The 26374-nt window shown below is 45.7% G+C and overlaps 1 non-coding gene across 1 annotated transcript; it reads right to left on the reverse strand.

The window, feature by feature from the left end:
* Positions 1–17130: 17130 nt before the first annotated feature.
* Positions 17131–17294, reverse strand: LOC125453724 (U1 spliceosomal RNA). The gene has a single exon (XR_007247834.2). It is a non-coding gene; the product is annotated as a U1 spliceosomal RNA (small nuclear RNA).
* Between the last annotated feature and the right edge of the window lie 9080 nt (positions 17295–26374).

Genomic DNA, 26374 nt, shown 5'->3' on the forward strand with positions numbered 1-26374 from the left:
TGTAATGCTTCAAGCATTTGGTGCTCATTTGCACTGTGCTAGCAAATGTTTGGATATGGTTTTGTGCCCACAGTTCTTTGCAGTTTCACCAGCACTAACACTTACAACTATGCTGGCCCACTTACATTTCATTTAATTCTATCATGGTAGGTGTAAAATAGCTCACTATTGGACAGAAGGAGGCAAAGTGGGTGGTAGGCTATCTACTGTTTGGCTCCTAAACCCCTATGAGGAGAGGAACCTGACCCTGACTGCCCTAAGTTGCTGTCTGACCGCGGCCTGGTCTCTGAACTGATATTTAAGGCTCTTGACTTACCCCGGACTGAAGGCTGTCTGTCTCTTGACTTGGCTGTGATCCACTGACAACGATGACAAGCTTCCTGCGTCTGCACAGAATAACAAGACAAGACAGGTGTAAAGTGAGCTTTGCCTTGCAATTTAGGCTAGGGATTCAAAGCATAAAAAGGCAAGGCAAGATGCTGTGAGCATCTGTGTAGCCTCAAAGTAAGTGAACACTGAGAGAGCAAGGGGGCACCCCTGAGATTCAGCCTGGTGCAGTTCATGAGCTGGATTCCTGTCTCTGCGTGCAGTGTCCTTGCAGTAACATTTCAATGCTAGTTGACAGTGTGCTACAAAGTGCAGCTCAAAATGCAAATGTAAGTGAACCTGACATGTACCATGATGCTGTGAGAGGCTGGCAGGTGCCAAGTGCTAGCATCCGTGGCCATGGCATGCATGTGGCAGATGCCCTGGAGTGTGCCCTGCGATGCTATTGCTGAGTGTCCAAGATGGCAGTCCAGAGGAGAAAGTAGCAAACTGGAGTTGCCAGCTACCTATTCTGACTTTCATGTCAGGCTTTCTCGGCATGTACTTTCCTCACAGTGGGTAGTAGATTAGGAAATGACATATTAAAGGTGTGATATGCTCAGTTAGTGAAGGCCAATAACAAGCTATAATCTCCATTAACAGGCAACTGACCATAGCCTAGTGTGAATATTCACTCAACCTCTGGAAATTAGTTATAAAATGGAGCTAGTTGTTCCCAGCATGGAGAATGGCCTTGCTGGACTTCTCACATGATTATCCCAGATTTCATGCCACGGCCAACACAGTTACAAGATTCCATCCCATGGGATTTTCCTATTCCTTAGTTCATGTTGGTTCATTACTCCTTGGAACACTGAACAGGTTAGTTATTCATTTTTTGGAGTAGAATTGGTTGTCCTGAGCGAATGAGAATGGGGGATCTTTGAATAATCACTCACCTAAAGGATCATGTCTCAGTCCTCAGAGTCTCAGGTACCGAACTTAGTGGTGGAATTCTAAAACCCACCCTGTGTCAAAGGAAAGGCCATCTGAAGGAACAATCTATTGCGCCAAGCAACATAAAAACCTTAACAAAAATAGAAATGATGAACATAGCTGTTCATCGCTTACCTGCAATCGTTGTCAGAAAGTGGTTCATGCTAAAATATTCGTTAACTACAGCAAATCAATGATGAAAAATACTAATTGAAATGGGGCACATGGATAAAAGGCAAATGAATTTGAAAGTTGACATCATTAAGAATTAGTGTGGGAATTTTTAATAATGCAGCTCAAGATGAATATCTGAAAGAGTATAAAATAATGACAATGCTGTTTGATAACTGAAACAAGACTTACTGATCCTCCGACACCTTTTCTTTATAAAATATCCATTAGGAAACAGTCAAGAAACAAGAAACTGCTCTTGTACTCAAGACAAAACGTAAGTAAGTGACGTGGCATTTAGATGTATGTATATAAGTGGTAAAGGCTTGTTCCTATAGTTGGTCACACAAAACACAAACTGATATTGCTTTTCTCAGCCAAAACACAGTTCCAGAAGCATCCTAGATTCTCCAAAGCTTATTCTCTCTATCACAAACTGTTTTATTAACTCTCTCTGCGTCTTCTTCCCTCACCTCCAGCAAGTGTGAACACCTATTGTATCAGAGATAATGGGAACTGCAGATGCTGGAGAATCTAAGATAATAAAGTGTGAAGCTGGATGAACACAGCAGGCCAAGCAGCATCTCAGGAGCACAAAAGCTGAGATGCTGCTTGGCCTGCTGTGTTCATCCAGCTTCACACTTTATTATCTTGAACACCTATTGGGTTTGTTTCTCACTAATATTGGGACTATCTATTCAGCTATCTCTTCTGTTACCCTCTTTTCCTCCAGCCCTATAATCAGGAAGATTATACCCAGCCATTGCCATAAACCTGGACCTGTCTGTAACTTTTCATCTCCACTCATGCTTCTTCAAGCCCAGCTTTGTTAACATTCAATTTATTTCCATGCTTCATAACAACATGTGTCAAGTAAGCCCAAGACACTTTTTTTTAGTGTAGTATATGGAACAGATACTATTAATGGCCAGTGCGAGTGATCTCAGGAAATATCAACAGCATTAGTTCCTTTAAGGTAATAAAAATTACTAAGGCACCTAAGAAGAGCATTTGATCACAAGCTAAACAATGAGTTTTTAAACCAAATTCTAAAGTTTTGTTACTTAGGTGAGGTTAAAGAATATGGATAATAATTAATAATAATACTAATAATGGATAGCTTGACCTGTGTTTATTACTCCAGGCCTGAAGATGCATAGCTAATATCATTACTAAGTTTTTTTTAACAGAAGCATTTTACATACCAGAAGAAAGGCTATGCATTCTTCTCATAACCCTTCAAAGCCAAACCCAATTATCTTGGAAGGCCTAGAGATAATGGGAACTGCAGATGCTAGAGAATCCAAGATAATAAAGTGTGAAGCTAGATGAACACAGCAGGCCAAGCAGCATCTCAGGAGCACAAAAGCTGACGTTTCAGGCCTAGACCCTTTATCAGATGAAGGGTCTAGGCTCGAAACGTCAGCTTTTGTGCCCCTGAGATGCTGCTTGGCCTGCTGTGTTCATCCAGCTTCACACTTTATTATCTTGGAAGGCCTGTTGCTCAAGAAATGAAGACGTTTGACTGTTAACCTTTCAGCTCTCTGCAAAGCATAACAATCTTGCCAACGGTACCCACTTTCTATTTCTTCAGCTTTACTTGCTCTAAATCCACCCAACTTCCCTTTCTGGCCCCATGTTAACTCATATTGTTAATGGTTTCTTCTCCTAATTCATTGCTTCTGTCCTCTCCAAATCTGCAGTCATCACCTATACAACCACAGCCCCCTCCAAAAACATACACAATCCTTGACTTCTCTGTATGTGAAAACTATCATCCTATCTTACAAGATAATAAAATGTGAGGCTGGATGAACACAGCAGGCCAAGCAGCATCTCAGGAGCACAAAAGCTGACGTTTCGGGCCTAGACCCTTCATCAGAGAGGGGGATGGGGGGAGGGAACTGGAATAAATAGGGAGAGAGGGGGAGGCGGACCGAAGATGGAGAGTAAAGAAGATAGGTGGAGAGAGTGTAGGTGGGGAGGTAGGGAGGGGATAGGTCAGTCCAGGGAAGACGGACAGGTCAAGGAGGTGGGATGAGGTTAGTAGGTAGCTGGGGGTGCGGCTTGGGGTAGGAGGAAGGGATGGGTGAGAGGAAGAACAGGTTAGGGAGGCAGAGACAGGTTGGACTGGTTTTGGGATGCAGTGGGTGGGGGGGAAGAGCTGGGCTGGTTGTGTGGTGCAGTGGGGGGAGGGGACGAACTGGGCTGGTTTAGGGATGCAGTAGGGGAAGGGGAGATTTTGAAACTGGTGAAGTCCACATTGATACCATATGGCTGCAGCGTTCCCAGGCGGAATATGAGTTGCTGTTCCTGCAACCTTCGGGTGGCATCATTGTGGCAGTGCAGGAGGCCCATGATGGACATGTCATCTAGAGAATGGGAGGGGGAGTGGAAATGGTTTGCGACTGGGAGGTGCAGTTGTTTGTTGCGAACTGAGCGGAGGTGTTCTGCAAAGCGGTCCCCAAGCCTCCGCTTGGTTTCCCCAATGTAGAGGAAGCCGCACCGGGTTACTGCATCCACTGTACCCGGTGCGGCTTCCTCTACATTGGGGAAACCAAGCGGAGGCTTGGGGACCGCTTTGCAGAACACCTCCGCTCAGTCCGCAACAAACAACTGCACCTCCCAGTCGCAAACCATTTCCACTCCCCCTCCCATTCTCTAGATGACATGTCCATCATGGGCCTCCTGCACTGCCACAATGATGCCACCCGAAGGTTGCAGGAACAGCAACTCATATTCCGCCTGGGAACCCTGCAGCCATATGGTATCAATGTGGACTTCACCAGTTTCAAAATCTCCCCTTCCCCTACTGCATCCCTAAACCAGCCCAGTTCGTCCCCTCCCCCCACTGCACCACACAACCAGCCCAGCTCTTCCCCCCCACCCACTGCATCCCAAAACCAGCCCAACCTGTCTCTGCCTCCCTAACCTGTTCTTCCTCTCACCCATCCCTTCCTCCTACCCCAAGCCGCACCCCCAGCTACCTACTAACCTCATCCCACCTCCTTGACCTGTCCGTCTTCCCTGGACTGACATATCCCCTCCCTACCTCCCCACCTACACTCTCTCCACCTATCTTCTTTACTCTCCATCTTCGGTCCGCCTCCCCCTCTCTCCCTATTTATTCCAGTTCCCTCTCCCCATCCCCCTCTCTGATGAAGGGTCTAGGCCCGAAACGTCAGCTTTTGTGCTCCTGAGATGCTGCTTGGCCTGCTGTGTTCATCCAGCCTCACATTTTATTATCTTGGAATTCTCCAGCATCTGCAGTTCCCATTATCTCTGATCCTATCTTACACCTCCCTTTCCTCTGAAGTACTTCTAATTCTTCCTTAAGAGACCCAAGAATAAGATGCAATTTACATTGAGCAATATTTTAAGCAACAGTAAGATCAAATGTAATTTGTGTTGTTGGTTATACAAAATATATTAGTTACAACTAATTAGTACAATCTATTCTAATAATTTGTAGATACCTGTGAAGGCACTATAAAATGAAGAATAATATAATTGGTTTCTATCGGCCAGCAATGAGCACTTGAATTTCTACAATAAAATGAACTAACACAATTCAATAATACTCTTTCAGACTTATCTGTTTTATTTACTAATAGTTATAACTTCAGCATGTAGAGTGATCAAAAAGAAGTTTCAGTCAATTACACATGCTGAAATCAAACACTAAAATACTGGGACATGAAATCTGTAACAACACCCATTGTGATGCAACAGAAGCTGACTACACTCCTGGGGTGAGCACTGGGCTGCCTCTGATGCAGAATGTGAAAGGCACCTTCATTAATAGGGTGGCCCCAGAGACTTCTCTTATATGCACTGGAAGCAATAGAACTAACACGGTTCTCACATCACATAGCTCAACTGGTTGATGAGGTCTCCATTGTCCGAATTGATCCACATAAGTCGTGTCAAAAAGCATCTTAACTCATTCACTTAAAATTCAAGCACTCAGCTGTAGGAAGGACCCAAAACTAGTATTATTTAAATGGTCAGGCAAACAACTTATGAGTAAAGTGAATATGCGGAGCTTAAGCAGTGTGTGGATGTACACTGAGGTGAGTTTGGTATTAATTCCAAAGAGCTGATGCTTACCATCAGGGAAAACAGGGAAAACAGAAAAAAACAAATGTGTGTAAGGTATGGGGACTGTGGCAGCGCCTCTTTACCTGCAGCACAATGGTGAAATGCAGTAAAGCATGCAAAGAGGGAAAGCTTTGTTAAGAAGTAGGAGGAGGAATCACAAAAAGCTAGCATTCAAGTTCAATACATAATGGGGAAGGCAAATGGAATTTTGATCTTTATATCAAAGGGATTAGAAAACAAAAATGGGAGATCTTGCTAAAACTTTACAAGTCAACAGTCAGCCCGCAGCTGGAATACTATGAAAATTTTGGTCCCATATCTCGGAAAAGATATATTAGCATTATATGTAGACCAGAGAAGATTCATTGGGTTGATTTAGGTATTGAGCATTATTTTAAGGGAGGTTGACTAGATGAGGCCTGTACTCATTGGAGTTTAGGAGAATGAAAGGATACCTTACTGGAATATATAATATTCTTAGGGTACTTGACAGGGTAGATGAGCAGAGATTGTTTTCCTTTGTGGAAGTATCTAGTAGAAGGTGTATTGATTAGATTAGATTAGATTCCCTACAGTGTGGAAACAGGCCCTTCAGCCCAACAAGTCCACACCGCCTCTTGGAGCATCCCACCCAGACACATCCCCCTATAACCCAGACAACCTTGATCACCATGGCCAATCCACCTAGCTTGCACATCTTTGGACTGTGGGAGGAAACCGGAGCACCCAGAGGAAACCCACACAGACACGGGGAGAATGTGCAAACTCCACACAGACAGTTACCCAAGGCTGGAATCGAACCCCAGTCCCTGGCGCTGTGAGGCTGCAGTGCTAACCATTGAGCCACCGTGCCGCCCCAAATCTCAGCATAAACAGTTGACCATTCAATCAGAAATGAAAATAATTCTTTTCTCTCACAGGGTAGTGAATCTGTTGATTTCTTTACTTCAGAGAGCTGTTGCATATATTCAAGTCTGAGATGAACATATATTGAATTAGTTAAGGAACAAATGTTATAGAGAAAAGGCAGGAGAGTGGAGTTGAAGATTATTGAATTAGCATAATCTCATTGAATGGTGGAACAGACTCGATGGGTCCAGTGCCCTACTTCTACTCTTAGGTCTTATGGTCTTACAGAAAGCAAGGAGGTGGTATCATGGATTCCATGTGACTGGAAAGTTTGTCAGAGAGGGGTGTGTTTGGCTTCATGTTCAGAAGACATTTCCTTTAACCAGCACGCACCTAAACATTTCCACTATTGCGTCCATCTGGAGGGCTCCATCACAATGTTTACTTGATCAGCGACTAACACTAACAACCACCAACAGAAATAGTCACAAAATACCATGTACAACAAATCCAATTGTGCAAACAACAATGAAACGGCTTATCCCTTAGTGCCTGTGCGTTGGGTGCTTTTGTCTGTCCTGTTCTATCTATAGATTTCTACATGTTGTATATGGCTGGTGGAAGATTGTTTACGTTCTTCAGAGGAAACCACGGGTAGTCTGGCAGGATGGCATAGAACAGCTCCAATTGTCTAGTTTAATTTGCATCCCCTTGGCATGTTCAATGGAGCAATGGCATTAGTAAGAACACAATGCTGGCGTATTTACAACAATCTTCAGACAGACATGCTGAATGGTTGATTCAATTTATTTTACTCTCCAGCTTCACAGATGTCGGTCTTCAGCCAATTTGATTCACTCCATGTGATGTGAAAAAAACAGCTGAAGGCACCAGATACTGCAAAAGTTATGGGCCCAGACAACATTCCAGAAATAGCACTAAAGACATGTGCTCCAGAAGTGCTGTGCTTCCAGTACAGTTGTTCTAGTACAGTTCTAACACCTGACAATGTGTAAAATTGCCCTGGCATGTCCTGTACACAAAGGCAGGACAAGTCCAATCCAGCCAATTACTGCCCCATCAGTCTACGTTTGTCTTAAAGTGACAGAAGGTGTCATCAACAGCACTGTGTGGCAGCACTTGCTCTGCAATAACATGCTCACTGATGTGCGTTTGGCTTCCACCATGACCTCATTACAGTCTTGGTTCAAATATGGATAAAAGAACTTCAGAGGGGAAGCAGGAGAGAATGCATTTGGCATTAAAGTTATTTTTGACTGAGTCTGTCTTCAAAAAGCCATAGCAAAACTAGAGTAATTAGAAATCAAGGGGTGGACTTCCCACTGTTTGGAGCCGTACCAGAATGGAAGAAATGGGTGTAGTCGTTGGCAATTCATCATCTCAGCTCCAGGGTATCTCTACAGGAGACCCTCAGGGTAGCGTCCAAGGTCAAACCATCCTCTGCTGGTTCATCAATGACCTTCCTTCTATCATAAGGTGAGAATTGGAGATGTTCGCAGATGATTGCTCAATGTTCAGCACTATTCATGACACCTCAGATACTGAAACAATTTATATCCAAATATGGAAACATTTGGACAATTTCCCATCTTAGGCTGACAAGTGGCAAGTAATTTTCATGCCAGACAGGTATCAGACAATGACCATCTCCAGTAAGAGAGAATCTAACAATCTCCTCTTAACATTCAGTGGCGCTACCAAGGCTGAATGCCTCAATATCAACATTATGAGGGCATATCATTGACCTGAAACTCCACTGGATTCACCATATAAATACTGTAGCTACAACAGGATCAGATGATAGGAAACCTGCAGGAGTAACTCACTCCCTGACTCCCCACAGCCACCACTAAAACGGTACAAGGCAGGAATGTTTCAGAGATATCAGGAACTGCAGTTTTTGAAGAAGGGTCTAGGCCCAAAACGTCAGCTTTCCTGCTCCTATGATGCTGCTTGGCCTGCTGTGTTCATCCAGCTCCACACCTTGTAAAGTCAGGAATGTGATGGAATACTCCCCACTTGCCCGGATAGTGCAGCTTCAACAACTGTCAAGAAGCTTGACTCCATCCAGGACAAAGCAGCAAGCATCTCATTCACAAATGCCTAATCGTTCTACTACCGAGACTCAGTAGCAGCATTGTGAAGTATCCACAAGATGCACTGCAGAAATTCCCCACCAAACCGTTGCAATTTGCAGGACAAGGGCAGCAGATAAAGGAAACATCAACACTTGCAAGTTCGCTTCCAATATCTCACCATCCTGATTTAGAAATATTTTGCCCTTCCAGAGTAAATATCCTGGAATCCTCTCTCCTACTGTACTGTCACCAAATGGTTGGATCAGTATTACAGTGTGCAGTGAGATCCACAGCATTGGTTTGCAGCATTATGTGCCTGCATGTTAACAAGCACGGATTCCATTGTCCCCTCCCCCCACTGCATCCCAAAACCAGCCCAGCTCACCCCCGCCTCTCTAACCTGTTCTTCCTCTCACCCATCCCATCCTCCCACCTCAAGCCGCACCTCTATTTCCTACCTACTAACCTCATCCCGCCTCCTTGACGTGTCCATCCTCCCTGGACTGACCTATCCCCGCCCTACCTCCCCACCTATACTCTCCTCTCCACCTCTCTTCTTTTCTCTCCATCTTCGGTCTGTCTCCCTCTCTCTCCCTATTTATTCCAGAACCCTCTCCCCATCCCCCTCTCTGATGAAGGGTCTAGGCCCGAAACGTCAGCTTTTGTGCTCCTGAGATGCTGCTTGGCCTGCTGTGTTCATCCAGCTTCACACTTTGTTATCTCGGATTCCATTGTCTGTCAGGTAAGACATAAACCAGCGATCTTGTCAGTTCACTCAGTTGGATGTAAAAGTTCCCTTAACAACAAAAAAAGGGTAGGGAAGATGTTGCAGTGGCCTGGCTGTTATTTGCCCCTTAATCAACATCACAAAAACAGATTATTTAGTCATTAGTGCCTTGCTTTTACTGGGGCACTGCAGAGCCACCATGTCAAGGGAGTGGTAGAGGCACTGTCTACCCTCAGGATGAAATTTTTTTTAAAAATTCAGGGGATATTGACATCGTTGATTGGGCCATCATTTATTGCCCATCCCTTGTTACCCTTGTGAAGGTGGGCACGAGCTGCCTTCTTGAACCCCTACCATCCATTTGGTGACAGTACAGCAGGAGAGGATTCGAGGATTTTTACCCAGTCGATACTGAAGGAACAGCAAAATATTTCCAAATCAGGGTGGTGAGAGGTTGGAAGGGAACTTACAAGTGTTGGTATTTCCTTTTTCTGCTGCCCTTGTCCTGCAAACTGCAATGATTTGCTGTGTGTAGATTAGCCCTCCTACATTACACTGTGGTGTGCACAATCTCCCCTTGTCTCTGCCTGGCTGGAGCTCACTCATGTCTGAAGACAAATCCATATGAAGATTCTGACTATATACTATCCTGAAAGGTAAACACAGTGTCAGTATCCACATTGGTGGTTGCAAGTGTCAGATCAACTGATGGTGCCTTTTCTGCACTGGTGTGGTATTGACATTCTTCCTCCTCCTGGTACTACTCTGCTTGCCCAGGCAGCAGCTCTTGAGTATCTGAAAGCGTAGATAAAGAAGGCATGGGCTAACATGATGAAATGGAGTCAGGAGGAAAGCAGAAAGGGCCTGGTCATAACACCCTGCCATATCTCAGGATGGATCGGAAGGAAGTTGAGATGGACATTTGTCAGGACCTTATTGTCATCTTTGGTGGATAAGATCACATTGCTTTAGTTTATCCTCCATTGTGTTGTGAGCCTCTACCACATTCCTAAGTGAGATCGACTTCAAACAGGTCTAACAACTCAAAACTGGACATCCATGTGGCACTGTGGGTTATCAACAGCAGCAGAATTGCACTCAACCACAATTTTTTAATCTCATGGCCCAGTGTATCCAATGATCTGCCATTCATATTAGGTTGGAGATAAAAGGGACATGCCAGGATCTGTCCCAGGCATACCTAAAAATGAGGTGCCAGCATGGTACTGCTACAACACAGGATTACTGGCACACCAAGAAGTGTAACCAGTGTGCCATAGGGCTATGCAAAATCCACGATTAATGGATCAGATCTAAGCTCTGCAGTCTGCCACATCTAGTCATAAATAGTGTTGAGCAGCTAGCAAAAGGTGGGAGATTTCCAAAGATGGGGTAGACCTAAAATAAGTGTAAAATACAAGGCTGAAATATTTTTATCCATTTTCAGTCAGCAGTACCAATCCATCCCAACCTCCTGTTGAAGTCCTCAGTGTCACAGATTCCAGTCTCCAACCAATTGACTCACTCCATGTGATATGAAAAAACAGCTGAGGGCATCGGGTACTACAAGGAGACTATGGGCCCTGGCAACAGTCCAGTGATAGTACTGAGAAATTGTGGTCTAGAATCTGCCATGCCTATTGCCAAGATATTCGATTACAGCTACAACATTGGCACCAACCAAGAATGTAAAAAATTGCCCAGGCATGACTTGCGTGTAAAAAGCCAGTAAAATCCAACTCAGTCAATTACCACTCTATCGAACTGCTCTCAATCATCAATATGTTGTCAGAAGTCACTGTCAAGCAACTGTTACCACAGTATAACCTAGTCACAGATGCTAATATTGGGTTCCATCAGGGCCACTCAGCTCCTGACCACATTACAGACTTGCTTCAAGTAGAGGCAAAAAAGCTAAACTCCAGAGAGGAGGTGAGAGCGACTATCCTTGACATCAAAGCCGCAATTAACTAAGTGTGACATCAAGGAGCTCTAGATAAACTGGAGTATGTGGGAATTCACTGATTATAGTCATACCCGGCACACAGGAAGATGGCTTTGGTTGCTGGAAGTCAGTCATTTCAGTCTCAGGAGGCTGCAGGAGTTCCTCAGGAGAGTGACCTCGGTGCATTCACCTTCAGCTGCTTAACCAATGAGTCTCCCCCCATTTTAAGGTCAGAAGTGAGATGTTCACCAATGATTACACAATCTACCCCACCATTCTCAACCCCTCAAATACCGCAACAGTCCATGTGTATATGCAGCGAGACCTAAACAACATCTCGGCTTGCAATGTCAAGTGACAAGTAATTTTCATGCCACCTAAATGCCAGGCAATGAACATCTCCCACATGAGAGAATCTAACCATCTCCCCTACATATTTATTGGCATTGATATCAGTGAACTTCCCACTCTAAATATTTGGTGGGTTACCATTGAACAAGAAATGACTGGAACAGCAATACAAATACTGTGTCTACTAGAACAAGTCAGGGGATAGGAATTTGTTGCAAGTAACAGAACAGCACCTATCCACAAGGCACAAGTCAGGAGTATAATGGAATACTCCCCATTTGCCTTCATCAGTGCTATTCTAACAATGAAGCTTGACACCATCCAGGACAATACTGCTCACATGGGCTGGAAAGCCTTCCACCTTCACCATTCACTCCCTTCACCACTGACGCACATTAGCAATAGTATGTACCATCAATAGGGTACATTGCAGAAATTCACCAATTCTAAAGCCATGATCACTTCTATCCAGAAGGACAAGGGCATCAGTTACCACTTGCAAGTTCTCTCCAAGCCATTCACCATTCAGACTTAGCAATGTATGGAAACTCTTTCAGTGTCACTGGGTCAAAATCCTTGAATTCCCAACATGACTGCATTGCGGGTCAGCCCACAGCACACACATTGCAACAGCTCAAGGTGGCAGCTCATTATCACCTTCTCCAGAGTACGTAGAGATTGGCAATAAATGGTAGCCCAGCTAGAGATGTCCACATCCCATGAATAAATAAAAATTGTAAAAATTTTTACCTGGTCCCATGACCCACAGCACCATTCGCTCCATCCGGTTGATGGAAAGAGTCATGGTGGCGCCATTTCTTGCTCTTGATCTGACCTTCTCCTGCATGAGAGAATGGTTTGTGATGGTGTGACATGGTGATAGGGTGATGCCCATGCCAGAGAGGGATCTAATGGGAGGTGTGTAGATGAGGTGTAGGTATGAGGCTGGAATGATTGAAAGGTGCTTGAGGGTGAGATGCATACTTTGAGGGTTACTGAATGCTACTGGTGAGTGAAAGGCTGATGGTACACAAAGATATCTGTAAAGGCTGGTGCTTTAGGAAAGATATATTCACTGATTTTGATAATGTGTCTGATATGATTACTCTTCTTCTGTTGCTGCTGCCAGTACTTTGGGGTTTTACCTACCTTGCACCTGCTCCCACTCCTTTCGGAGGATCAGTCCTGAGGACCAACTAAACCCTACCAGAAAAATGGCATCTTTTTTCCTTGAAAGCTTCCATGGGTAGTATCTCCAGGGTGGCATCAGTGAACCATGCAGCCCTCTACCCGGGTTACTGCTCAATCTCTTATCACTTCCAATCTTCAAATTTGACTTTTTTAACATTCTTCACTTGATCAATATATCTTTCCTTTAAGTGGGAAGGGACAGATATCAGAGCTGGAAATTAGCTGGAACATGTTCTTGCTTTTTCCTTAAGTCCCTATTAGAAGCATAGAAAATAGGAGCAGGTATAGGCCATTCGGCCCTTCAAGCCTGCTCTGCCATTCAATATGATCATAGCTCATCATTTGATTCTGTATCCTGTTCCTGCCTTTTGCTCATAATCTTTGATCTCTTTAATACTAAGAACTATATCTAATTTCATCTCGAAAACATTCAATGCTTTGGCCTCAACTGTTTTCTGTGGCAGAGAATTCCACAGGCTCATCACTCTTTGGCAGAAGAAAATCTCATCTCAGCTCTAAATGATCTATCCTATGTCCTCAATGTTCTCAATAGTTCTTGTTTGAATATTTCCCATTGTAGATCAACAGTTCTACCTGCCAATTTTTACTTCTGTTTAATCTGGGGTAGTTCCTTTTTATCCCATAATAATTTGCCTTTGTTCAGTCAAATACACTTTTTTTTCCAGAGATAATAGGAACTGCAGAAGCTGGAGAATCCGAGATAACAAAGTGTGGAGCTGGGTGAACACAGCAGGCCAAGCAGCATCTTAGGAGAGCAAAAGCTGACATTTTGGGCCTAGGCCCTTCATCAGAAAAGTGGGAGGGGGAGAGAGTTCTGAAATAAATAGGGAAAGAGGGGGAGGCAGAGATCCCCTGAGGTTTGTCCGAAGGGAGGAGGGTAACTCCTTCAGGTTAGGCATCCTTAGAAGAGGCTTCACATTGAGGTTAAAATTGTATCAGAGGTAATAGGAACTGCAGATGCTGAAAAATCCTGATGAAGGGTCTAGGGCCGAAATGTCAGCTTTTGTCTCCTAAGATGCTGCTTGGCCTGCTGTGTTCATCCAGCTCTACACTTCGTTATCTCGGATTCTCCAGCATCTGCAGTTCCTATTATCTCTGATACAATTTTAACCTCACTGTGAAGCCTCTTCTAGGGATGCCTAACCTGAAGAAGTTACCCTCCTCTCTCTGGACCAACCTCAGGGGATCTCTCTCCTACTGCAACTCTCTTGTAACATCTTCCTCTCCACCTATCTTCTCCTCTATCCATCATCGATTCGCCTCCCCCTCTCTCCCTATTTATTTCAGAACCCTCTCCCCCTCCCCCATTTCTGCTGAAGGGTCTAGGCCCAAAATGTCAGCTTTTGTGGTCCTAAGATGCTGCTTGGCCTGCTGTGTTCATCCAGATCTACACTTTTTTGTCCCTTTCCTTTTCAAATAATGATATAAGCATGTGATTGTTTCAGATTACCAGCTTATTTTGCATCATTCTTCACATAATGTTTCCTTCTCTGTTTAAATTGTAACATATTGATTGAAAATATTCTTCAGCATACTGCAAAAACTCCCTTTCCCACAAACGATTTACTTTTTCAGGAACACTTAAAACTTTTACAAAAATATCTTTATTGTTAATGCAGATCTTTCTATGTTTTGAATTTAATACTCGCCTGGTAGTAAGCCTAGTCATCTTCCAAATACAGATCTCAATATAAAAAGGAATTCTCTTTGGATTCAATCTCCACTTAAATCATTATATTTGCTAACGATAATATGAAGACCTGAATTGTCTTGCAAATTCATACTCACTTAGTTCATATAGTTTAGAATTTCTGTTCAGGCCAAAATTGTTTTCTTGCCTTCTCTTAGCAAAACACTATGATTGTATTTTATCCAGCAAGAGTTTTGTAGCTCAATATAAGCATATATCATTTATACTTAATAGTTTTAAAATCTGGATAGTCATTCAATGTAATAATACAATGCTGATACATTGAAAATAATACAAATTTGCTATTGTACATTGAAATATGTACATGAATATATTAATTTTTTGAAATGCTCATATTGTTAGGTTAATGGTTGGTCCAGTCATGATGGGCAATCCATTTTGCCAAATCTACCGGATTATAGTAGCATGAAATAAGTTCATTTTCTAAAATATGTTCTTGCACTTTTGTAGCTGCCCTGCTTGAGAATGCCAATAACAGTTTGAATTTACTGACATTTGAAGAAATAACTGACCAAGAAATGAAAGAGAAGGAAACTTACTTATCTGCTACATCTGTATGGACAAAATGCATGGTTCAGTAATCTAAAGCTGCATTCTGATGCTGCTGCAAAATCCTTACCAAGAAACTTTCAGATAATCCCCAGGTCAAAGGCATTATTCATATGACAGGTTATTTATTCAGATGTGTACCAATAGATTTCTTCATCTGTTTAATCTAACATGCTTTAAAAAGAAACAACCACATGTTTAATTTTTTTTTACCTTTACGTCAATTGACATTTGCAATGAATTTCAATTTAGAAGGGTGTTTACTTCCTGTAACATTTGCAGCTGTAGAAGAATTAAAAGATTCACTGTTGGTAACTCACATCATAGAAGCAAATATGCTTGTATGAATTATGAAGTGTTTCTTTTATATGTGTCTGCTATTTTTTACCGCATTTTCTTTCTCTCTTTCCAAGAACACAAATCACTCCTGATTTGAACCGAGATTGTCTGAAATGCAGCCTTATGGGAGACTGATGCTGATCTTATTTAATTTTAGACTAACAAGTCAGTATTTGAAAAACGGCAGTTGGGAAATGCCCACTTGCAAAAAATGCAATACTTTCCACAGGATGCTTGATTGGGGCAGCATGACTAAGAACTGATAGGATCTTCATAAAATGAGACAAGCACGGTGAGGTGACCAGCAAACTTTTGTGCTCCTGAGATGCTGCTTGGCCTGCTGTGTTCATCCAGCTTCACAGTTTGTTATCCAGCAAAACTGGGTCTGGATTGTAGGTAACAAGGTGTAGAGCTGGATGAACACAGCAGGCCAAACAGCATCACAGGAGCAGGAAGGCTGACGTTTCAGGCCTAGACCCTTCATCAGACCCTGCTTTTTCTAATGAAGGGCCTCGGCCCAAACCGTCAGCCCTCCAGCTCTTATGATGCTGCTTGGCCTGCTGTGTTCATCCAGCTCTACACCTTGTTATCTTGGATTCTCCAGCATCTGCAGTTCCCATTATCTCTGGGTCTGGATTGTGCAGCTTTTTTTGTTTCATAGTCAATCATTTGAACATTCATTTTACCACCTCAGCCACCAATTCTCAATCTGCAGTGAAACAGTTAAATTGTATTCATTCTGACTTTGTATGCTTGCAAAATGCCTATTTAATCCTGTAGATTAAATGTGCTGTTGTTCACTCAGCGGTAGCACACCTTTCAAGGTGGAGATGATTCAGGGTGCTAATATTAAAGGGAACAGAAAAATATTTTAGACATATATAAGGTGTAAAAAGATAATTTAAAGAATGGTGGGCTATTTAGGCATAAAATACAAACTCTTACAGAAGCAGAGAATATGGCATGAGACATATAACAAGATACTTTTGCATTCATACAAAAAGGGAATAATGTTAAGTTGCAGAAAATAGTGATGTCAAATAGAGCAAAAAATAGAAAGGATTTTTTTATTTGTTCATGGGATGTGGATGTTGCGAGCTGGGCTAGCATGGCTCATCCCTAGTTATCCCAGAGGGCAAAGCCACAACTACTTTATTATGGGTCAGGAGTCACAAGTAGGCCAGACCAGGTAGGGAGGGTAAAGTTTCTTCCTTAAAGGACATTAGTGAACCAGATGGGCCTTTAGAATGATCAACAATGGCTACATGATTCCGATTAGAGTAGCTTTTTATTCCAGATTTTCAAAATTGAATTTAAGTTTCACCATTTGCCATGATGGGATTCAAATCCATGTCCCCAGAACATTACCTGGGGCCCTGAACTAATAGTTTAATGACATTACTACCTTATCCCACAATTAGTAATTGCTATACTAGTAATTGCTAAATTAGCCTTCATCTCTCAAGTTTAACAAGTCATCCATCCCAGGTGAAATGTATCCTATGCTTTTGAGAGAAGCTTGGTAAACATTTGGAATTTGGAATTATACCTCCTAAATATGTCTCCAACCTCTGCAGTTCAATGGGCCGAGTTCAAACGCGGCTGAACAACTGGAAGTGCAAGTGTCAGCAAAAGAAGGAATGCAATGCAGTGGTGTGACTGGAGGAGTGGCGATCACAAGAGGGACAAGCTATTCCCCCAATCACGTGCCATCATGTGGAGACCTAGCAGTCTCATGCTTACTGGCCCAGCTCTTCCAATCACCCAGAGACAACAAGAAAGGGCACGAAGGCAGTGCCCCACTACCACAAATTTTGCAGTTGAGTATCCTGCATTTAGAGACATCGCAGGCATCAGCATACCCAAAGTGCAATGGGATAGCCTCATCCTGGGAGAACCACCTTGTTCATCATAGTATCTCCACTGTCAGGTAAGGAGACATGTCCATCCTGGGCCTCCTCCAGTGTCACAATGACACCACACACAAACTGGAGGAGCAGCACCTCATATTTCACCTCAGGAGCCTACAACCCAATGGCCTAAACATGGAATTCACCAGTTTTAAAATCTCCCCATCTCCAGCCTCATCCCATGTCCAACCCTCCTTCTCGTTCCCACCTCCTTGACCTGACGCAACCTGTCCATCTTGTCTCCCACCGATCCGCCCCACCCATCCCACTGACCAATTCCCACCACTCCCTACCTGCACTCACTTATCACCATCCCACCTACCTTCCCCAGCCTCACCCCTCCTCTCTATTTATTTCTGTGCTCCCTTCCCCCTCCCCATTTCTGAAGAAGGGTCCCAACTGAAACGCCAACTTTCCTGCCCCTCTGATGCTGCCTGGCCTGCTGTGCTTCTCCAACTCCATAATGTGTTATCTCCTCCAATCACATATTCCCTCCCTTCCACATTTGCTGATCCTCTAGCAATGTCCTAAGCAATGGCCACACCTTTGTCCCCCTCCACCCACACATCAACGAATACCAGTCACATTTGGACATAGAGCAGTTTTTCTGCCACCTTCGCCTCCACGCTTACTTCTTTAACCGGGAGCCTAACCCTCCCTCCACTGACCCCTTCACCCGCCTCCAATACAAGTCCTCATCCTGGACACCACCCCCAGGCCACCTACCCTCCCTCGACCTCTTCAACTCCAACTGCCGTCGAGACATCAACTGCCTCAACCTCTCCACCCCTCTCACCCACTCCAACATCTCCCCCGCAGAACAGGCAGCCCTCCGCTCCAACCCCAACCTCACCATCAAACCCGCAGACAAGGGAGGCGCAGTGGTAGTATGGCACACTGACCTCTACATCACCGAGATCAAACGCCAACTCTCCGCCGCCTCCTCCTACCGCCCCCTTGATCATGACCCCACCCCTGAGCACCAAACCATCATCTCCAATGCGATCCATGACCTCATCAAATCAGGTGACCTCCCACCCACAGCCTCCAACCTTACTGTTCCCCAACCCTGCACCGCCTGCTTCTATCTCCTTCCCAAAATCCACAAACCCGCCTGCCCTGGCCGACCCATTGTCTCCACCCGCTCCTGCCCCACCAAACTCATCTCAACCTATCTGGACTCCATTTTCTGCCGTTTGGTCCAGGAACTCCTCACCTACGCCCGTGACACCACCCACACCCTCCACCTCCTCCAGATCTTCCAATTTCCTCGCCCCCAACACCTCATCTTCACCATGGACGTCCAGTCCCTATACACCTGCATTCCTCATGCAGATGGCCTCAGGCTGTCCGCTTCTTCCTGTCCCACAGGCCCGACAAGTCACCCTCCACTGACACCCTCATCGAACTCGTCCTCACCCTCAACAACTTCTCCTTCGATTCCTCCCACTTCCTACAAACAAAGGGGGTGGCCATGGGTATCCACATGGGCCCAAGCTATGCCTGCCTCTTTGTAGGTTACGTGGAACAGTCCCTCTTCTGCACCTACACTGGCCCCAAACCCCACCTTTTCCTCCGTTACATTGATGACTGTATCGGTGCCACCTCTTGCTCCCAAGAGGAGCTCGAACAGTTCATCCACTTTACCAACACCTTCCACCCCAACCTCAAGTTTTCCTGGACCATCTCCAACACATCCCTCAACTTCCTGGACCTCTCTGTCTCCATCTCAGGCAACCAGCTAGAAACCGATGTCCACTTCAAGCCCACCGACTCCCACAGCTACCTAGAATACACCTCCTCCCACACCGCCCCCTGCAAAAATTCTATCCCCTATTCCCAATTCCTTCGCCTCCGCTGCATCTGCTCCCACGATGAGGCATTCCACTCCCGCACATCCCAGATGTCTGCGTTCCTCAAGGACTGCAAATGTCCCCCTGAAGTGGTCCAGATTGCCCTTGACCGTGTCTCCTGCATTTCCCGCAACATGTCCCTCACACACTGCCCCCACAATAACTGCCCTAAAAGAATCCCCCTCATCCTCACACACCACCCCAACAACCTCCAGATACAACGCATCATCCTCCGACACTTCCGCCATCTACAATCTGACCCCATCACCCAAGGCATTTTTCCATCCCCATCCTTGTCCTCCTTCCGGAGAGACCACTCTCTCCGTGACTCCCTTGTCCGCTCCACACTCCCTCCAACCCCACCACACCTGGCACCTTCCCCTGCAACCGCAGGAAGTGCTACACTTGCCCCCACACCTCCTCCCTCACCCCTATCCCAGGCCCCAAGATGACTTTCCATATTCAGCAGATGTTCACCTGCACATCTGCCAATGTGGTATACTGCATCCACTGTACCCGGTGTGGCTTCCTCTACATTGGGGAAACCAAGCGGAGTCTTGGGGACCGCTTTGCAGAACACCTCCGCTCGGTTCGCAATAAATAACTGCACCTCCCAGTCATGAACCATTTTAACTCCTCCTCCCATTCCTCAGATGACATGTCCATCATGGGCCTCCTGCAGTGCCACGATGATGCCAGCCGAAGGCTTCAGGAACAGCAACTCATATTCCGCTTGGGAACCCTGCAGCCGAATGGTATCAATGTGGACTTCACAAGCTTCAAAATCTCCCCTTCCCCCACTGCATCCCAAAACCAGCCCAGTTCTTCCCCTCCCCCCACTGAATCCCAAAACCAGCCCAGCTCGTCCCCGCCTGCCTAACCTGTTTTTCCTCTCACCTATCTCCTCCTCCCACCTCAAGCCGCTCCTCCATTTCCCACCTACCAACCTCATCTCACCCCCCTTGACCTGTCCATCCTCCCTGGACTGACCTATTCCCTCCCTACCTCCCCACCTATACTCTCCCCTCCACCTATCTTCTCCTCTATCCATCTTCGGTCCGCCTCCCCCTCTCTCCCTATTTATTCCAGAACCCTCTCCCCATCCCCCTCTCTGATGAAGAGTCTAGGCCCGAAACATCAGCTTTTGTGCTCCTGAGATGCTGCTTGGCCTGCTGTGTTCATCCAGCTCCACACTTTGTTATCCAATGTTCAAGCTGCCTGCTCTTTATAGAAGGGCTCATTTACCAACTCTACAGCCTTACCCAACCAATTTGAAGATGTTAGAAATACTTTTACCTCCTGTGAGGGTTCAGTGTTTGTTGTGGAATTCAGGGAAGTTTTAAGAATCTGACTGAACAAAAGTCAAAAAATGGTCAAACCATTACATTAATTCCTGGATTCCTTTTGTCTTCAGTTCTTGCTTTGGCAAGGAGACCATTTTGGTCCTCTGGCATTTACTTATCTGCAAGAGGAAGTGGTAGACAGCACAGTTACAACATTTAAAAGACACTTGGACAAGTACATGAATAGGAAAGGTTTAGAGGTATTTGGACCAAACACAGACAAGTAGGACCAGTTTTGATTGCAAAATTTGGTCAGCATGGACATGTTGGACTGAAGAGTCTGTTTCTGTGCTATATGACTCTATGGGTAATATTACAGAAGTTTGAAGTGGCCTAGAAATATTTAAGTTTCACTGAAGATCAAAGAAAGTTCTATAATACATGAGACTGACATGATGCAATATCTTTGTTACTTTGTGCCATAATGTGTGCAGAATTGTTATAATTATATCACAGTAAAATCTTTCAGACCTTTTTCTCCTCAGCAACTCATCCCTAAATCCTGTCAAGCTTGTATGTTCACTCCACTTGTTTCTCTCTGGCAAGAGAAATACTCAGTGATTTCCCTTATACAGCAATACATTGCACACTATGAAATGTTGTGAATAGCTGAAACAGCAACGAGAAAGGAGCTGGAGACATGGAAGCCCATCTCCAGTGTTACCTTCACAACTACTGGCAAGACACTCTGAGGCCAGTGTTGTGGCTGAAGTAGTTGGAAGATTTCACTTTTGTCAAGTGTGGATTTGTCAAATATTGGTCATCACAGGTCCATGCAGGGAATAGCTCCCTGAACTTCCAGGATTGACATGGCTTCCTGCTTAAAATTGAGGGCATAAATTTAAAGTGAGAGGGAAAAGATTTACAAAGGACCTGAGGGGTAATGCAGAGGTGTGGTGCATGTCTGGAACAAGCTGCCAGAAGAAGTTGTGGAGGCCAGTACAATTACAACATTTAAAAGGTATTTGGATGGATGTACGAATAAGAAGGGTTAGAGGGATATGGGCCAAATGCTGGTAAATGGGACTAGGTCAGACTGGAAATGTTTGGTCAGCGCAGAAAATTTGGATCAAAGGGTCTGTTTTCGTGCTATGTGACTCTATAATTCTGCTCCTTCTTTTTTCTCTTGTAGAAACCTATCTTGATTTGAGTAGCCATGCCTCATTCTCCTAGTCATGCTCAATGTGTACTTGACAATGACAATGGAGTATTGTGTGAGCTCCCAAAGGAACAGCACATTTCTGCAGATACCTTAAAATCAGCAAAAATGTACTTCAGCCCCCACCATCTTTCTCCGTGTAGATTTATGAAACTTCAGTTAATTATAAAAAGCACCCAAAATGTGTAGAACTGCAGCAGAAGCTCGATAAAATAGCCCACCAACAAAGCTGTTGATAATTCCTTTCAATAGAGGGATTTAGTCATGTCTTTGAAGCTGTGTTCACCTGTGGGAGGATAAGTGAGGGCATCATGTGCAGTTCCAATGCAACAGCATTGGCATCAAGCAATTGGCATGTTGACTGGCATTGATATATATTCTGCCTATTGTTAATTAACCGTGTGTGTTCTAATCCTACCAGATGAATGGCACCAGCCCACATAACATCAAAGGTGCGCTCTATCCTCACCATTTGGAGACTTTGAGGGGCCTTGTATTGACCAAAACAAATAGGTACCACCAAAATGAATGTAACTCCCTTTAAGTTTATGAAATGCTTTAGAGTTCAGTTCAAAGAGACATTTACGACAGTGGCCAAAATGCCTAATGATGTAGCATGAACTACGGAACAGTATAAATTGGAAAGTTAGGGAATCAGAGGAATAAAGTGTTGAGTAGTCAGGACACCGCAGGTGATTCAGGTATGAAGAAAGAGTAATTGATCTGAGAAATAAGACTCCTAATTTAGCAACTCTGGTGAGATCATTATGTTGGCTTTGTAGGCATTCCTTGGGATCCAAGATCTCAGCATTGCTTCCCCAGCAACCTCTTCTGGGATTGTTGCCTGGCTACCTTGAAGACTTTCTGTCCCTCCGTCCACGGGTAAAAACGAATCTCCCAACCCCACCATTCCCGTCATCTACCACTCCGCTACATCTCCCGATGCTATATTACAGAGTATGGGTGCTTTTTCTGAACCATTTACAGGCATTTCATCACTTGCCAACTTTCCCTGTTCACGGTAACCAGGTCCTGTAGGCTTTATTTAGACCATAAGACACAGGAGTGGAAGTAGGGCCATTCGGCCCATCGAGTCAATGTCTGTTGTCTCTACTTGTTAAAAAGGAATTATATTTTGGCTCATAGATTTGCCTCAGAAGCAGAGTACAGTCTGTCTCAGTGACCACTGGTTTCAATCTGTGGTTGCAGTTCATTATAGAAGAACTGAGAAATCATTTTCAAAATTCAACATTTACAAAGAGGTAGCGAGGCAAGAAGATTCTTGATTGTTTTGATATGTCATGGAAAACATGAAGATTTACAATCATTATAACATACTATTAGCATAAAATTGCCTATGTTAACTGACGGTTCTCACTTCAATAACCTCAGAACTAAGACAGAAAAGCAAAGTGGTATATCTTTTAAATGCACTAAATTTTCTGCTGTTCTATAGAATACAAATATTTTCCATAATTTGGTTCAAGTTTTGAAAAGAAAACTGAATTTTCAAAGAACATTTTATGCACTGTTGCTTCTCAGGACTGTAAACGTTATATGCATTTAAACTAATGTGATGGTGCCCCCTAGAGGAACTGCTTCAATAGAGAAGAATTGGTACATATTACATCATATTACTTTAATCAAACTTGACATTGCCCAAGTGGCATGTTTTGGCCTGTATTTCCCTCTCTTATCTAATTATCAGAATAATGGCTTTGCCCAGTTCCCATGGGCAGAAATTCTGGATTTTACAGCAACCGTGTTACTTGCAGCTTGCTGTGTAGAATCACAAGGAGTTTGTTTGGTTGCTGGTAGTAGTTAAACATAGTCCGGGGTACTACTGCCCAAGGAAGCCTGACTTCCCCTTCCCATGCAACTCCCAAGCCTCCAAGGCTCAGAATCCACCCTCTCCTCAAGTTTCATTTCCACTATGCTCCACCTCTCTTGCCAACCCTCCCCAGAACCCAAGTTTCTGGACCCTCCCTCTCTTGTTGACCGCATCCTCACCTGGCTCTAAACCCTCCCTTCCTTGGTGGCCGTGGAGCTGGGGAACCCTGGTTGCGGAGTAAGTGTGGGTTCAGCAAGGTACCCAGCATTGACAGCAGCATTGGCGAGGTGGGCCCAGCAGCAAAGGGATGGTCACTAGGTTCACTAGGCTGCTTTTGGGTATGGAGGGACAGTCTTATGATGGAAAGTTGAGTATGTTTGGCCTGTACCCACTGGAATTTAGAAGAATGAGAAACACCTTGTTGAAGCAACACAGATTCTTAGGATAGTATCAGAGATAATGGGAACTGCAGATGCTGGAGATTCCAAGATAATAAAATGTGAGGCTGGATGAACACAGCAGGCCAAGCAGCATCTCAGGAGCACAAAAGCTGACGTTTCGGGCCTAGACCCTTCATCAGAGAGGGGGATGGGGAGAGGGAACTGGAATAAATAGAGAGAGAGGGGGAGGCGGACCGAAGATGGAGAGTAAAGAAGATAGGTGGAGAGAGTGTAGGTGGGGAGGTAGGGAGGGGATAGGTCAGTCCAGGGAAGACGGACAGGTCAAGGAGGTGGGATGAGGTTAGTAGGTAGCGGGGGGTGCGGCTTGGGGTGGGAGGAAGGGATGGGTGAGAGGAAGAACCGGTTAGGGAGGCAGAGACAGGTTGGACTGGTTTTGGGATGCAGTGGGTGGGGGGGAAGAGCTAGGCTGGTTGTGTGGTGCAGTGGGGGGAGGGGACGAACTGGGCTGGTTGAGGGATGCAGTAGGGGAAGGGGAGATTTTGAAACTGGTGAAGTCCACATTGATACCATATGGCTGCAGGGTTCCCAGGCGGAATATGAGTTGCTGTTCCTGCAACCTTCGGGTGGCATCATTGTGGCAGTGCAGGAGGCCCATGATGGACATGTCATCTAGAGAATGGGAGGGGGAGTGGAAATGGTTTGCGACTGGGAGGTGCAGTTGTTTTTTGCGAACTGAGCGGAGGTGTTCTGCAAAGCGGTCCCCAAGCCTCCGCTTGGTTTCCCCAATGTAGAGGTAGCCGCACCGGGTACAGTGGATGCAGTATACCACATTGGCAGATGTGCAGGTGAACCTCTGCTTGATGTGGAATGTCATCTTGGGGCCTGGGATGGGGGTGAGGGAGGAGGTGTGGGGACAAGTGTAGCATTTCCTGCGGTTGCAGGGGAAGGTACCGGGTGTGGTGGGGTTGGAGGGCAGTGTGGAGCGAACAAGGGAGTCACGGAGAGAGTGGTCTCTCCGGAAAGCAGACAGGGGAGGGGATGGAAAAATGTCTTGGGTGGTGGGGTCGGATTGTAAATGGCGGAAGTGTCGGAGGATAATGCGTTGTATCCGGAGGTTGGTAGGGTGGTGTGTGAGAACGAAGGGGATCCTCTTTGGGCGGTTGTGGCGGGGGCGGGGTGTGAGGGATGTGTCGCGGGAAATGCGGGAGACGCGGTCAAGGGCGTTCTCGATCACTGTGGGGGGAAAGTTGCGGTCCTTAAAGAACTTGGACATCTGGGATGTGCGGGAGTGGAATGTCTTGTCGTGGGAGCAGATGCGGCGGAGGCGGAGGAATTGGGAATAGGGGATGGAATTTTTGCAGGAGGGTGGGTGGGAGGAGGTGTATTCTAGGTGGCTGTGGGAGTCAGTGGGCTTGAAATGGACATCAGTTACAAGCTGGTTGCCTGAGATGGAGACTGAGAGGTCCAGGAAGGTGAGGGATGTGCTGGAGATGGGCCAGGTGAACTGAAGGTTGGGGTGGAAGGTGTTGGTGAAGTGGATGAACTGTTCGAGCTCCTCTGGGGAGCAAGAGGCGGCGCCGATACAGTCATCAATGTACCGGAGGAAGAGGTGGGGTTTGGGGCCTGTGTAGGTGCGGAAGAGGGACTGTTCCACGTAACCTACAAAGAGGCAGGCATAGCTGGGGCCCATGCGGGTGCCCATGGCCACCCCCTTAGTCTGTAGGAAGTGGGAGGAGTCAAAAGAGAAGTTGTTGAGTGTGAGGACGAGTTCAGCTAGGCGGATGAGAGTGTCGGTGGAGGGGGACTGGTCGGGCCTGCGGGACAGGAAGAAGCGGAGGGCCTTGAGGCCATCTCCATGCGGAATGCAGGTGTACAGGGACTGGACGTCCATGGTGAATATGAGGTGTTGGGGGCCAGGGAATTGGAAGTCCTGGAGGAGGTGGAGGGCGTGGGTGGTGTCACGGACGTAGGTGGGGAGTTCCTGGACCAAAGGGGAGAAAATGGAGTCCAGATAGGTGGAGATGAATTCGGTGGGGCAGGAGCAGGCTGAGACGATGGGTTGACCAGGGCAGGCAGGTTTGTGGATTTTGGGAAGGAGATAGAAACGGGCCGTGCGGGGTTGGGGAACAATGAGGTTGGAGGCTGTGGGTGGGAGGTCCCCTGAGGTGATGAGGTCGTGAATGGTGTTGGAGATGATGGTTTGGTGCTCGGGTGTGGGGTCATGATCGAGGAGGCGGTAGGAGGTGGTGTCGGAGAGTTGGCGTCTGGCCTCGGCGATGTAGAGGTCAGTGCGCCATACTACCACTGCGCCACCCTTGTCTGCGGGTTTGATGGTGAGGTTGGGGTTGGAGCGGAGGGCTGCCCGTTCTGCGGGGGAGAGGCTGGAGTGGGTGAGAGGGGTGGAGAGGTTGAGGCGGTTGATGTCTCGACGGCAGTTGAAGAGGTCGAGGGAGGGTAGGAGGCCTGGGGGTGGTGTCCAGGAGGAGGACTTGTGTTGGAAGCGGGTGAAGGGGTCAGTGGA

Source organism: Stegostoma tigrinum, chromosome 6 (assembly GCF_030684315.1).
Source record: "Stegostoma tigrinum isolate sSteTig4 chromosome 6, sSteTig4.hap1, whole genome shotgun sequence".
In the NCBI taxonomy this organism is placed as follows: Eukaryota; Metazoa; Chordata; class Chondrichthyes; order Orectolobiformes; family Stegostomatidae; genus Stegostoma; species Stegostoma tigrinum.